Source organism: Stegodyphus dumicola, chromosome 6, assembly GCF_044657685.1.
Source record: "Stegodyphus dumicola isolate Sdum_Otavi_A_Nest chromosome 6, ASM4465768v1".
Taxonomy (NCBI): domain Eukaryota; kingdom Metazoa; phylum Arthropoda; class Arachnida; order Araneae; family Eresidae; genus Stegodyphus; species Stegodyphus dumicola.
In genome coordinates this window covers 46,550,407-46,565,440 of record NC_140773.1, presented here as the reverse complement: position 1 = coordinate 46,565,440, position 15,034 = coordinate 46,550,407, and the positions used below count along the sequence as shown (strand labels likewise).

Here is a 15,034-nt window from a genome sequence, read left to right as displayed (position 1 = left end):
TTCTTTAGTAACGATTTCCGTTGTCCTTATAGTAGATGTGGCTTTCAATGCATTATATTACTATATGTATGCTTCAATGCCTAAGTGGTGTTTGAAGTCAAAGTCAAGATTTATTAACCTTTGTGTTACCAGTTTGGCGTTGTTCGTAATTAGAATTTTAGTTTTCAGAGAATGTATAGTTGGCATCAACTTCCAGGACATGACGTTTTTGTTTGGCAACAATTTCCGGGTGGTGCGTGTTTCGTGCTGTGAGATGGCTGTGTTTTTATTTACAACTTAGCAGTTTAATTTAAGATTATCGGTAAGGTTATTTTACCGTGGTATGCAATAAAATTATAACGAATATATGTTCTATAATTAATTTTACACATAATTAAGTGCAGGATTTTTTTAAAATTTACTGCTAAGCTTGTATGTTCAGTTCATAATTTGAAGGCCTTAGAAATATCAAACAAATGTCGTAATGTGAGATCGTGTAAGTATGTAATCCAACATAACATTTCAAAAGATTGTATTTCAATTACCTGAAAATTTTATTGCAGATGGTATTCATTATGTTAAATATTCCAGCTAAAACTTTAGGGTTAAGAAAACGTGGTAGCGATGAGGCGTCTGACGAAGTTCACCGCTTCAGGAATTAATAATGTAGAGCAAGGTTCATTCTTTTTTATACTATAATAAAATTAACGAATTAATCAGAAAATCATATCTTTTAAGTGTTTACATATACGATTTGGAAAATGTAGCGATGTGGCCTGCAATGCGATGGAAATTAATAATGTAGAACGACGTACTCTTGTACCCTGCCGAAATAAAAAATAGGGAGTTAGGTTAATCATGTTCTATATATATATATATATATATAAGTATTATTTGTATTTCATACGCCGATCTCAATTTAGATTGCTTGCAAGGGAAGATGTTCATTTTAAGCTATTAGTGTGTTAAGTATCAAAACTAATATTTACTATTTTTTTTTAAAATTAATATACCTTTCTTTTTTACAGGTTTCAGTGCGGATAATGTACAGTTTTAATATACTTATTACAAGACAATGTTTATGAGTTCTTAAAAACTCTTCCACTGTTGTGTTATATTATAAAATAAAACTGAGTTACTTTGTTGATGAGATTTAAAGTACCTTCTGTTCTTTTGAGAATAAAAACTTAACATATGTTAATCAGATTGAATTTTTAAGAATTTTACAAGTTAGTGTAAATATATTACATTACTTATAGATTAATTTTTCATTAAATTACTAATAGATTTATAAATTTGTATAAATTTTTTATTTGTGATATAAGCCATATCTTCTTAAAGGTTTTAATGAATCATATGGAGATGTCTAAATTATTGAATCATTTAAATCATTTTGTAACAACATTCTATTTGATAATCATGTTTTAATGTTTTTTACTGTAAACCTTTTTAGAACAGAAGTGTAAAAATTTGTGAAATACCCTTTTCAGATTTTTCTGTTTGTTGAATATGCTTTAAATAATTAGTATAAAATCTTCCCAGCATTTCTCCACATTTTTTCTGTCTAATGCTAAATTTTTTATTTTGTGTTTGATTGAAATAGTGTTTTGTTAAACACATTTGCACAAACTTCGTTGCTCTGTACCATTGCTGCTTTCTTTGTTGCTGTTGTAATCAGTGTAAAATGGATGTTTCTTAGTATGTAGCTTAATAATTCTGTTCTGCTGTTATGTACAAATGATAAATTGATAGAGGAATATTTGTATAATAATTTCCCCAGTTGAGTTACATATTTTATTTTGCCCTTTGCTTCACTTTTTTTAAATCTTTGTGCAGTAGTTTCCGAAGGAATTATTCTAGATATTTGTTTTAAAAATTTGCATGATACTTATATTTTTTCGTTGATTGTAACATTTAGCAGAGATTCTGCCAGAACTGCATCATTGATCCTGGTAGAAGCTGAGGAAACAAAATGTTCTTTATTAATTACATCTTCAGATACAAATTTTGAGAATATCAGACAAAAATTATTCATAAAAAAACTAATGCCAATCATTTCAGTGGTAAAATGTCTCTAATGGAATTGAAAATAACAAAACCTGTCACCTTCCTATGAAGTTGACATTGTTTAAATTCACTTGAAATGTGTAAATCCAAGTGGTGTGATACTGTTTCTTGATGTCTTTTATTGTGCTATTTTGACAAACTCTACAGTCTTTTAACTAAATTAACATTTAATAAAGTGAAAAGTATTATACTTTTCACTTCACTAATGAAATTGGAAATAGTGTCACAATCAACCCTGCAATGCTTTTAAGAACTTTTTATTTTTCACAGTGCAGATGTTTGCACATCCTCTTAAAGGAATACCAACTTGAATATACAAATAATGCAAGGGTTCCCAACTCTGTGCCCATGGTCACTATGTCGCCCGCCAATCTTTTATCTTGTGCCTGTTGCTGTGTGATCACAATAAAAATGTTTTAGTTTTCAATAAATTTCTATGTGAAAGTTTTCTCATTTTTAATGAACTAGAAATTTCGTCCAATACAGATACCAGTACAAAGCGAAAAGCGATCAATCTCATTTTTTATGTTGTTGCTAATGCTCACTTGTGTGACCAATTGTCAGCCCAAGCCCACGAAATTTCTTGTGGCAAGGAGCGCAATTTTACACCTGCCATTGGCAACAGCCTTGAGCACCTTACAGGTGACAGTGCGATTTAGCCCAGTTCCGCAGCCAATTATGATGAAGAGCACCCAGGGGTGGGGTATGGGTCCAAGGGGCTGCTACCCCTCATCAACCTTTCGAGGGGACTTTCGATTTGCTGCATATTTAGAGTGCCCCCATGCTGCATGGACACTATACATATACAAATATCCATGCCTTCTCCGGGATTCGAACCCAGGCCATTTGGCACGTCAGTCAGCCATGCTAACCACTACACCAGTTTGATGGCCTTTCTTTCGTGTGCGTGTATTATTAACTCTATTCAATTATTAATTTACCTTGAAAAAGTAAATGGTGCCTGCCGTCCAACTGATATTCTAGAATGTGCTCTTAAGGTGCGTTCAGACATGGGCGTAATAGCGCATAGAGGCATAGTCATAAGGACATAAAATACGGGAGACCCGTTCACACCTGCGAGAACGAGGTGTAAGCCATGGCCAATGAGAGAAGCTAAATTTGCGCATGCGTGGAATGTCTACAACTTTCCCACGCTGTTCTCCCGCTCGATTGATTTCCCGCGTTCGCTCTGCTTGTTTTTTCGTTGTGTCATGGCCTTTTTCAGCTAGCCTCAAAGTTTTACTGGATCAACAGAATGATCTTTTATCTGCCCTTCTCATTAGCCAAGAGGCAACGGAAGAAGGTAAAAAAAGAAAAATAACGAAATAGTCTGGAGATATTTTTTTGAAAGACCAATACTTGGTTGGCACATATCTTTCTGTACAAAGCAGTATGGAATATTTCTGCATTGTACTGTAGTACTTACTCTCTATACTATAAACATGCATATGCATATTTATATACTATATCAAACCTTCTTCAATTTTTATATATAATTTCTCTTAGGAGAAATACAATATTCTAAATATCCCTAATTTAAAAAAAAAAAAAAAATCTTGAGGATAACTAACAGATAGCCTATATATAGTATTTTTCTATTTTGCAGGTGTGAAAGCAGTTAAGCTAAAAACAGTACTTACCATAAATTATTATTATTATTTTTTTTAAATGTTCAATCAAAAGGAACATGTTTCTGTGACAGTGAAACGTGTGCTTAGCACTCCCTATCACTGTCCCTGTCGATCACTATAGTAGTTTGCTGCACTACCAGTATCAATTATCACTAGTACTAGTATCCCACAACTGGTCACAATGACCAGCAAACACAACTAGTACAATACTAGGAAACGTTCACCCAACAATGTATTTTATGCTCAATCATTAAATACATTTTGCGGTCTTGCCAGCTGTTTGTATACATCTATTTTTAATAATTTGCATGTATAAGCTGTACCCCTGAATTTAATTTCAAGATATGCTGTCATTTCTATTTACGACCAAATTTCAAAAGTAATTTCACATTGACAAATTTTAGGTACCCAAGTCTTCAAATACATCAAAATTATAAACATTCATACCTTATCCAGGAATTTCTACCAGAGAAATAGCATGAATTTAATGATTAAAACTCCATTCAAATGATAGTAATAAAGAGTGGATAATAATAACAAATACTATTCATTAAATTATAGTCCATGTTATGAATTATGTGTGCTATTTAGTTTCATTAAAAGTAAATTCCTTTCATGGAGAACGTAATTAAAAAACAGAACAGACAAAACTGGACTTCAACAGGAGACAAAACTGTCTAGACTGTTGACTGCTGTTTTAAGGATATTTCACTACATTTTTTCTTTCTTCGAATTCATAAGAGCATTTTTCTCAAAAGATTAATCTTTTATTACTTATACAAGGCTTACACCATTGAATTGACTATTGTGACTATTCTTAAATAAGTGAAGATAATTTTTTTTTTTTTTTAAGTAATATTTTTACATTTAAAAATACAGCAGATTCTTGATATTGATTTGATGTTTTAGTAAAATTAATTCATGAAGTTTGTTTGGAAAGAAAATCAGCATTTGAAGCAAATACCAATACAATATTTCCAGCTTTTTTAATAAATTTATTCTTAAATACAAAAATAATTAAACAGGAAAAAAATTACAGTAATAATTTAAAAAAAAATTATAGACAGAAAGAAAGTAATAATAATAATTTACACAGAAAAAATAAAATTTTTGCAAGCATGCATTTTTTAAAGAATTTTCATAATAAAATGAAAAATATTCGAGGGGATCAATCATCTACAAGATCATACCCAGCGTGCATAATCCTGAGCTTAACTTTCGCTTTACGAGTTTCATCCATATTTTTCAAAATAAATTGAAAAACTCATTAAAAAATACATTAAAAACTCATTAAAAAATGCATGTCATCATCGTAGATTTCTTGCGAGATCAACTCTTTATTTCGTTCGGATATGATTACAACTCATTATTTTGTTCGGATACAATTACAACTCATTCGAATACGATGTGTTCCATATTAAAAAAAAAAAAAAAAAAAAAAAAACGTCGCCTTCGATGTGACAGCGAAATCATCTTAAGAAAGCCACTTCGCTCTGATTGGTCGACGCTTATCCCAAACTCGGCGTAAAGTTGAAACCTTGGAACCTTGTGCCACAAGCCCTAAACCAGATTCTGTGATGTAGCAGTGACTGGTTGCCTTGGCAACGGAGCTCTGCTTTAACCACTTATGCCCTTTACGCCCTCGTCTGAACGGGGCCTTAGGGACAAAAAGGTTGGGGACTCTTGCTCTTAGGACACATTCTAGAATATCTCTTAGACGGCGGGCACCATTTGCTTTTTTAAAGTGAATTTACAGTTGGATAGAGTTAATAATACATGAACATAAAAAAAGAGATCGGTCGCATTTTGCTTTGTGGTATCTGTTGGATGCAATTTCTGTTTCATTATAAATGAGAAAACTTTCACATAGAACTTTATTGAGAACTAAAACATTTTTAATGTAATCACACAGCGGCGGGCAAACGTTAAACAATTGGCAGGCACCAGGGTGCCCGTGGGTATAGGGTTGGGAAACTCTGCTCTTATGTAATGATCTCTGAAAGTATGTTACAAGGTTAAAAGTGAGAATCTTAATTCTCTCAGTTTAAAATAATGCTTTACAATCAATACCTAAAGTAATTTATAAAAGATATAAGTCTTTTTTGGATACTTCTTCATTAAAGTGATCAGCTTTACAAGCTGTACTTTTTCCATAAAAAATTGATGAAAATCGGAGGTTCAGCGTATACATGCAAATGCTTTGAAATAGGTATCTACAAACATGTGGCAGAACAGCAGCATGTATTTAACTATTGAACATAAAATCCATGTAGTTACATAAATACTACATAAGATGGTATAAAATAACTTCTTTAGAATTCACTTCATAATCATTGGAGGAGTAAAGCATGACCTTACACCTGAAGGAAAAATTATCTGCAATGGTGTAGAGGAGTTTACTTCTTAGAACTAAAAAATAATGTCATTAATAAAAGGAAAAATCAAACATCCAAGTATGCAGCATGTTTGTGAATAGATTTTTGTAGCCTGAGAAAGTGTAAAGCCAGAAACAGTCTTTAAAGCAGTTTTGAATAGGGAATATACAGTGCTGTAGAAGGCTATGAAGATAACATACTGTAAGGCAGTGGTAGCTCCTCTATTTGTGCACATGGAGCTCCCAAAGAAAAATGAAGAAATGAATTTATTAACAAATAAAATAAAATTATATTAAATATGTTTCTAGATTTTGGTCAATTTCAAGGATGATTTTGTCCCTCACTTTTTTAAATATGCTAATACATAGTTAACGTACTGTATTGTAGATTGCTATAGCATAGAGTACTTGGTTTTCTTTGATCGCCTGTGTGATTGAAGAAATGTCCTTGAAAACCATTTTATGGGGACAGAGGAGCACGAGGGGAAAGGCACCACTGATACCATTCCATTCACACATCTTCAGTGTGGGAGCTCACATTATTTACAGTTACCTCATCGGAATTCTGCCTAGTTAGCTATATTTGGTTAGTTAATATGTTTTTCCATTTTCTTCTTATTTTTTTAATGTCATCAGTTTTCAGTGTATATTTTTACGAACAGGTATCAATAGTTAAATTGACACTTGGTAAAATCAGTGTTTCGGAACTAAAGCAGTTACATTTTCTAACATTGTCATTGGGAAGAAAAATTGAAATTAAATTACTCAGGCTTGAGATGAATGCTTTGCTAAACCCTATCCAGGGGACGAAATGTATTACCAGATATTTCAAAAGTGAATTCTAACCTGAATTATATGAGAAATGTTTATTATTTGTAAATGCGAATCAATTAACAGGCTGTTTTGTTTTCCATGTTGTTTGTTTGAAAAACAGAATGGTGATTCAAGTTGGGTGAGTTACAGTATTGCTGATTTATCACATCTAACTCAGAAAATGAAAAGTCACGAATTCTCACGATCACATTTAAACTCCATCTTAGAATTTAATTTGATATGAAAGATGGATATTCGGCAACAGTTCAACAGTGCATTTTGTTCAAGTGTTGAAAGACACAATGAGAAGGTTGCCAAAAATTCCTATATTCCAACAAAAATTATTGATTGCATTCTGTTTTGCGATGCATTTGAGCTTGCACTTTGAGAACATGATGATTGTGAGTATTCATTAAATAATGAAAATTTTCAAATCTTATCAACTTTTCTGCAGAACTTGATTCGTCTCTTAAAGATCATCTCATTAATGCCACTATTTTTAAAGAAACATCAAAGGTATTCAAAATAATTTATTAGACTGAATGTTCACTGCTTGTCAGAACCACATAAAAAATGAGATTTCAAAAGCAAGTTTTGTTTCAGTAATGGCGGATGAAAATACCGACTTGTTATCCACTTCTAAATTGGTTGTTGTTTTTCGCTACATTTTAAGTAAAGCACAACATCTTGGAGTTTCACAAATCTACTTGGGCATGATGTACAAATCTGTAGTTGAGTGTATCCAAGCAAGTTTCTAAAAAGTAGTAGACAAACATAAGAAATTAATGTCTCAGACCTATGACTGTACAGTCACGATGATTGTTCGTTGGTGTTCAAGCTTTTATTCAATATACGCACAAGAATGCACAGTTTGTACATTGCTGCACACATCAGCTCAGTTTGATCGTTGGGCAAACAACCAGTCAGAATCAACAAGTTTGAGTATTTTTCCCCAACCTGAATGATATTATTGAGTTGAACCATCAGCACAGTGTGTGAATGGAACAGTTGATTGAATACCTGGAAAAAATAGACTCAACAAGCTGTAACAATAAATCAAACAGAGACTATTCACCATATGTTAGAAGAATCAGAACTTGTATTTTGGCTTTCACATTATTATGCCTCATGATGTGTTATACGTCCTGTTTCTAAAAACATTTAACTGATCCAACACTGACTAGAAAGCAAGTAAATGTTTTCCAGCGGTCATTAGAGAAAGAAGGGGAGAGAATGGACACAGTAGCAGAAAACACATCAAAATCATGTAACTTCAAAAAAATATTCATATAAATAGAACTGTAGCAATCAAAATCGTAAAAACAACCTTGTATTTAGCGTAGGTATAATGAAACCTCAATCGATTTCGAGGGCAGCTAAAGGCTCATCAGGAGAAAGAAATACCTAGAAAGAAGAAAATAAAGGAGTCACAGAAACACGTGGTCCTTATCAGCACTGCACGTGGTTATAACTAGAATTTTAATCAGAGTTGCGCTGGCCGCCTACTTTTACTGAGCCAGTACTTTAAATGGTTACTTACTTTTACTTTAAATGGTTTTAATGGCCTTTAAAGTTCAGATTTTGAGCGTAAGGTGCATTTGCGCCTTGCTCCCTATTTTAACTTCGCTAATTTTTCATGCTCGATCAGATAGCCTGGCTCAGTAAAAGTAGGCGGCCAGTGCAACTCTGATTAAAAATCTAGTTATAACCAGGTGCAGTGCTGATAAGGACCACGTGTTTCTGTGACTCCTTTATTTTCTTCTTTCTAGGTATTTCTTTCTCCTGATGAGCCTTTAGCTGCCCTCGAAATCGACTGAGTGTTTCATTATACCTACGCTAAATACAAGGTTGTTTTTATGATTTTGATTGTCACATTAGCGTGTTTCTCTTCTAGTCTAGAACTGTAGCAGCTAAAAATATATGTAAATCATGTATCAAGTAAAAGAGAGATTTTTGTTTTATTTCTCATAATGCTCTTTCTCTCCTCAAAACTACAAAATTCCAGGAGTACAAGAAAAAGTTTCTAACTGAGATTCTTGCCCAAACAATGGATGTTTATTCTGTGTTACAGTGGGATTGTTCAAAAATTGAAATAGAAGTAATTTACAGAAGATCAGATTTTAGAAATATTCCTGGTGACATTAGTCTTCTACAATTTATTATAGAGAGCAACTTAAGACGAGGTTTTCAGAGACTTACAAACTGCTCCTAATTATTTTTACTAATCCAATCACTGCTGCTAAAGCTCAAGAGATTCTTTTCAACTCTAAAATGAGTTAAGACAGTTTTAAGAAGCACTGTGACTAAGGGCAGACTAAGTGCTTTAGCCATGCTCTCAATCAGAAAAAGCATGATAAATGACATTGCTATATTCACTGAAAGCATTATTAATTTGTTTGCCATAAAAAAAAATTCTGAAAGCTTCCAGGTTTTATATTTTGCTCAAAGGGGCTTTTTTTTAATGTTTTGTGGATTATCTTTATTTATTAAATATCATGTTCTTTGCACTTAAACCATAAAATTCAATTCAACAGCAATATCACAAAATATTTAAAAGAGCATATCTTTAGAATTTCCAATACATGCTGGAGATAAAAATCTTTATTTTTATCCTTAAAGTGTTGCCATTGCTCGCTTTGAAATCATTGAGTTTCTTAATCAAAAACTCATAAATGCTTTACAAAATATGAAATAGATAATACAACAAATTCCAGATTTGGGCTTCCAGATGTCCATATTTGGGTGGAGACGTATGTTATTCAAAATTTGATTGCTGTGGGTGCCGTTTTATCACAGTGCTAGAAACATACATACATTCATGTAGATTCTTCATTATTTAATTTCTTTAAATATAATACAGGTCTCTAATATTTGGTCCCAATAATTTAAAAAGTGATTCATCGTTTATAGTGAATCAACACAAAATGGCAAAACAAAATTAATAGCCCTTCTGAGCAAACTGTGGGGGGGGGGGAAGAAAAAGACAAGTGGGTTTAATTTACAGAAACTGTAGGTGTAGTGCAAGCAATATTATGGTTTTATTTCGTTCCATTGTAAGAAATAAAATGTTATAATTTTTTTTTTTTTTTTTTTTTTAAAATCTGTGAGAACTTGTTTTCCTTTAATTTGTGAAAATGCAGATGCATTTTAATTTGAAAGTTATGTCACTTCTGCATATTTAATTTTTGAAATTGTTTTGTGAATCTCCATTTAAATAACCCATAAGCTGCCACTGCTGTGAGGTACCGGCACCAGTGATGGTGATACTGGCAGTGCAGGCAGCTACTTCAGGTACCAACAGTGATAATAAATTAGAGGCACTAAGCAGAGACACTCGTTACTTTAGTCTCAGAGTGTGGCTAAGTACTGTTTTAATTTTAGCTGCTTTCATACCTCCACAACAATAAAAAAATATTCTAGATGGTAGACAGGCTATCCATGGCTTATCCTCAAATATATATATTTTTTTTTAAATTAGAGAGGAAAAAATTAAGGTACTGCTTATACACACGAGAATACGGTACATCATGCAACATATTTGATTTTCACACTCATGTAGCAATCAAGGTGCGAGAGACCTCGGTGGCTTTAAGTATTTAGATACTTGCTCATGTTGCCATCTATTAGCACCAATGAGAGGTGCAGCAGCACATGAGTTTCACATGCCATTGGGATTCGATCCTGGGTCTGTTTCATACGAGGTAAATTCTCTATCACTAGCGCAAAAGAGCTCATGTGTTCTAGATTAAAGAATTTTGACTTGCAAATTTGTGAGCATTGAGTGGCTCTTGAGATCTCTATACACTTCCCTTCCATTCATTTCTGATGCAGTATGAGGAAGAAGCCTTGTTTTTGGGCGTGGTTGTGAGCTCAGTGCGGTGATGGGTTAGGGCTGCAGCTTCAGAGTGGGACGTACTCAGTTGGATCCATTGATGCATGTGGAGCATGGTTGAGAGAGTTTCATTTGTTGGCATGTGTGTCACCATTTAAGTGTGTGAACCAGCACTCTGACCATGTGTGACATAGTTCATCATTTGTCCTCATTGGTAAAGTGTGTGTAGTTCTCTGGCCTGCCATTGTAGTGATCACGTGGTGACAGAGACCTTTATGGCTACGGGTATTTAGCGACTTGCTTGTGTTGCCATCTATTAGCTCAAATGAGAAGTGCAGCAGCATGCAAGTTTCGCATGTCCTTGGAGATGATAATGGCCTTGGGATTTTATCCTGGATCTATTTCATGCAGGTCGAATTCTCTACTAGCATAAAAGAGCTCCTGTGCACTAAATTAAAAAATTTGATGCTTTCAAATTTGTGAGCGTTGAGTGGCTCTCAGTATTACTAAAGTCAGTTTAGACTGTGTGATATTCATTTATTGATTATTTTTTCTCTCTAAGTTATTGACTATGTTTTACTTTCTGTTGAGTCTAATTAGTCTCTCTAATAAGTGGTATGATATTTTAGACCAACAGATGGTACTATAACTTCCATCAGATCTTATTGTAAATAGTTAAATAAGGATGAAAATACAATAATTAATTTGAGCAGTTACATGAGGGAAGTTTGTTTCTTATTTTTGAATTAATAGTTGAAAGCTGAATTGTAAACTTTTTGCAGTTTATTAGTAAACAAATGAAGAGGTGCAGTGTTAAAATTAGCCCAAATATGTTTTTAGAAAAGGTAAAAATTCTCTTTGTTTGCAGTTTTGTTGAAGCTGTGTCCAACAATTTATTAAGTACAGTCAAAAGTCGTTAATTCGGACACCCATAATCCGGAATGATCTATAATCTGGACCTCAAAGCTAAAAACTTTCTGCGCATGCGCCGCTTTGACACATGCACATAGGCGTTTACACGTGCGTATAAGACCTTCATGACTGCGCATAAGCGTGTGCGCAAGCGCAGAATACATTTTCGTGTGCGCGTTTTATGTATAACGGACGGTATAAGCTAAAATTATCTAATTATCTATTTCAGTTAATGTTGATGATTGCGTAGTTCCTTAATCTTCGAATTAGATCCAGCTTATTATTTTTTGCAGACTGTAAGAGCAATTTTATAAAAGTAAACTTGAACTTTCGATTATGTCAACTAGAATTTCCGATGCTGGAGCTCCCAAAGGATCTAAAACGAAAGTATGTTTCGATGTCCATCAAACAAAAAGTGGAATTGCTGCAAAAAATGGATAAAGATATGAAGAAAGTGACAGAGAGTTTAGTGAAAACGAAAAAATTTCGATTGACAAGTTAGTCGGTATTCTCGGCACAGCAATTACGGGACTTGAACAGCGGAACTTTGTAACTGAACAAGAAATTATGTCTGTTTATAGAATTAAAGAGAAAGTATTATCACATAAAACAAAGCAACTTAAACAACAACTTACATTGAAAGAAATGTTTAATAAAGTAAACAAATAAGTATTAAGCTTTTTTTTTTTTTTTTGTAAATTTTGATATCCTTTAGATCATAATTGTTCTTTATTTCATAAATTACGGTTTCATATTTTTAATTTTAGAATTTCTGCATGCCATCTTACGATATTTAAACTGATGATCTATAATCCGGAAAAATCGATAATCTGGAATGGAAATCAGGAACAATATTAAACGTATTTCACTATTAAAATAAAAAGTGCATTAATTTGAAATGCGGCAAACAGAGCATTAATTATAAAGTGACTCTGATTTTTGATTATATTAATTATAAAGTGACTCTGATTAGTTTAAAAGATGCCTCAGAAGCTAAAAAAATCATCTTATATTTAAGAAAGTATTTCAGGAAGAAGCTCTGCAAATAGAGAAGAATGCATAATTAATATTAATAATACAATAAACTTTGATCTTAATTTTTGTCATTGTTAAATGAATAAAGTTGAATTACCATAAAATTTCTTTCTAATGTAATTAACAGAAATATATGAAAATATTTCAGTCAGATTAAACTGTTTTGGGAAAAGTATAGCACTAATTCTGTTCAGAATGAAATGTTTTTTAAAAATGTATTCTTTTCACATACTAAAAAATACTAAAAAAAGAAAATGTATACATTTGTGTGTCTATTTACAATATAATTACAAAATGTTTGCCTCCAATCATGTCAAAACCTATTGTTCTTAATGACAAATAACCAAATGTCTCCATGTGGGGTGCACCACTGCTTCAAGGCAATGCACTGGGAAAGCCAGTTAGGGCTTCTCCTCATACTTCTGACCTCCATGGTTTTTCCACATTTACAACTGGAATTGAATCAAAGTGAAGTGATTACTGCGATTGCCATGCATGAAAATTTAGAAACTCCTAAAAATCCAAATTGAAGGGCTAGCTCAACAAGATGCTGTAGAAGACCTTTTCTTTTGTTTGACATTTCCATTTATGTGTGATCATTCATCAATCCTTTTTTTTTTTTTTTTTTAAGTTCATTAATGGCCGAAAGACTCTTGAACTTTGATATTTCAACTTGAGTTCAAAATTCGTGAAGGGTTGGCGCTGGAATTTTCATAATTTTCCTGAGATTTAATCTGAATACAAGCCATTTTCTTCAAGAAAGTCCTTCAGGTTGGCATCCCTTCTCTAAGGCAGATATTGCTTGCATGCTTTACATCCAAATAATCTGATTTGATCCAATATTTTTTTTAAATGCTTCAAACAGTATGGCTTTCTAGTTTCCTTTAAATCTGTCAATAAAATGAAATTCTCAGTTGTAAAATATGTAATCTTTAGATCTTCTTTTAAGAGAAATTTGTGATATTTCTTGTGAATGTCATTTTACTAATATAAGGCCCATATCACACACGCATTTATTTCTCATGCACAATTGTTTCAGACAAGTTTTCTGCCTGGTTTACTGTTGAAAGAAAGACATGCAATTTTTTGCCTGTGTTAATCCCAAGGTGATCTGTGGTGACTGGCTGTTCTGACAAAGCAGAGAAATTGTTCCAAACAATTGTTCTTCCAAAATAAATGGATGTGTTATAGCAGCCTAAGACATGATTCAACTTCTATTCGTTTTTGTCAGATATGAATTGAATTTTTTTGTTAACCCCACCTCTTTTCTTTTGATTGTGTACTACAAATTTCACTGCATTCATCATAGTACTTTGATTCAAGTTAGACTGATCTCCAGTGAAATCGCAATGAATGAGAATATTTTTGTTCATTTGTGCTAATTTGTACTTTGAACCACTTCATTTGTTGTTATTATGTTATTAAATTGCAAGTTAATAACATCACATATTCAATTTTTTTCTGATAATTATGATTTTCCTAGTGCATAGGGTGAAATCTTTTTTCTGCATATGTGTAAATTAGAATGTTATTTAAATTACACAGATTAAACACAAATCAGTCTAACTAGATAGTTTAATAGTTTTTCAGATTATTTCAACTTTAAGGATACAAACATTACTAAAGAACTAAACTAAAATGTGGAAGCTTACCACTGAGTATTAAGAACACTGTAAATACACACATGCTCATGACTTAAGAAATGAAATTATGTCTGAATGGAAGCCAAAAAAGATAGCAACTTCTTATTTCCCAACACCTAACTCAAGGGAGTAGCCAATAACTGGTTCAAAATAACAAAACAAACCAATAGTTGAAAATCTGCTACAGTACAAAGTCCGAAATCCAGACTTGTCGGGACTTTGGCGATTCCAGATTTGGGAATTTTCCGGACATTAGATCATCAGTTTAAATCTAGTAAGATGGCATGTAGAAATTATAAAATTAAAAATATGAAATCATGATTTATGAAATAAATCATGAAGTATTTATGATCTAAAGTATTTAAGATCTCTAAGTATTTTATGATCTAAAGTATTTGAGATCTATAAGTATTTATGATCTAAACGTATCAAAATTTATAAAAAAAATTATATTTATTTGTTTACCTTATTAAACATTTCTTTCAATGTAATCTGTTTTAAGTTGCTTCGTTTTTTTGTGCTAATACTTTCTCTTTAATTCTGTAGACAGATATAATCTCTTGTTTAGTTACATTGTTGAAGTCCTCTAACTGCTGTTTCGAGAATTCCGACTAACTTGTCGATCAAAATTTTCTCGTTTTCTGTAACTTCTCTGTCACTGTCTTCACTATTGGTAGTGTTATTTTCTGGATTTAGAACCGTACTACAGATTTCACCATTCATTAATTGATTGATGATTGAGACACAT

General features: G+C 32.6%; 1 protein-coding gene across 2 annotated transcripts in view; it reads left to right on the top strand.

The window, feature by feature from the left end:
* Positions 1-216: 216 nt before the first annotated feature.
* LOC118183539 (forkhead box protein N3-like) overlaps positions 217-15,034 on the top strand; it is a 109,115-nt gene continuing 94,297 nt past the window's right edge. The window contains exon 1 of one of the 2 annotated variants that reach the window (XM_085818277.1): positions 217-301. The gene's annotated coding sequence lies outside the window, so the exon portion shown is untranslated. Of the gene's footprint in view, positions 476-15,034 lie in introns of both variants that reach the window. The other variant, XM_085818276.1, reaches the window with a different exon arrangement.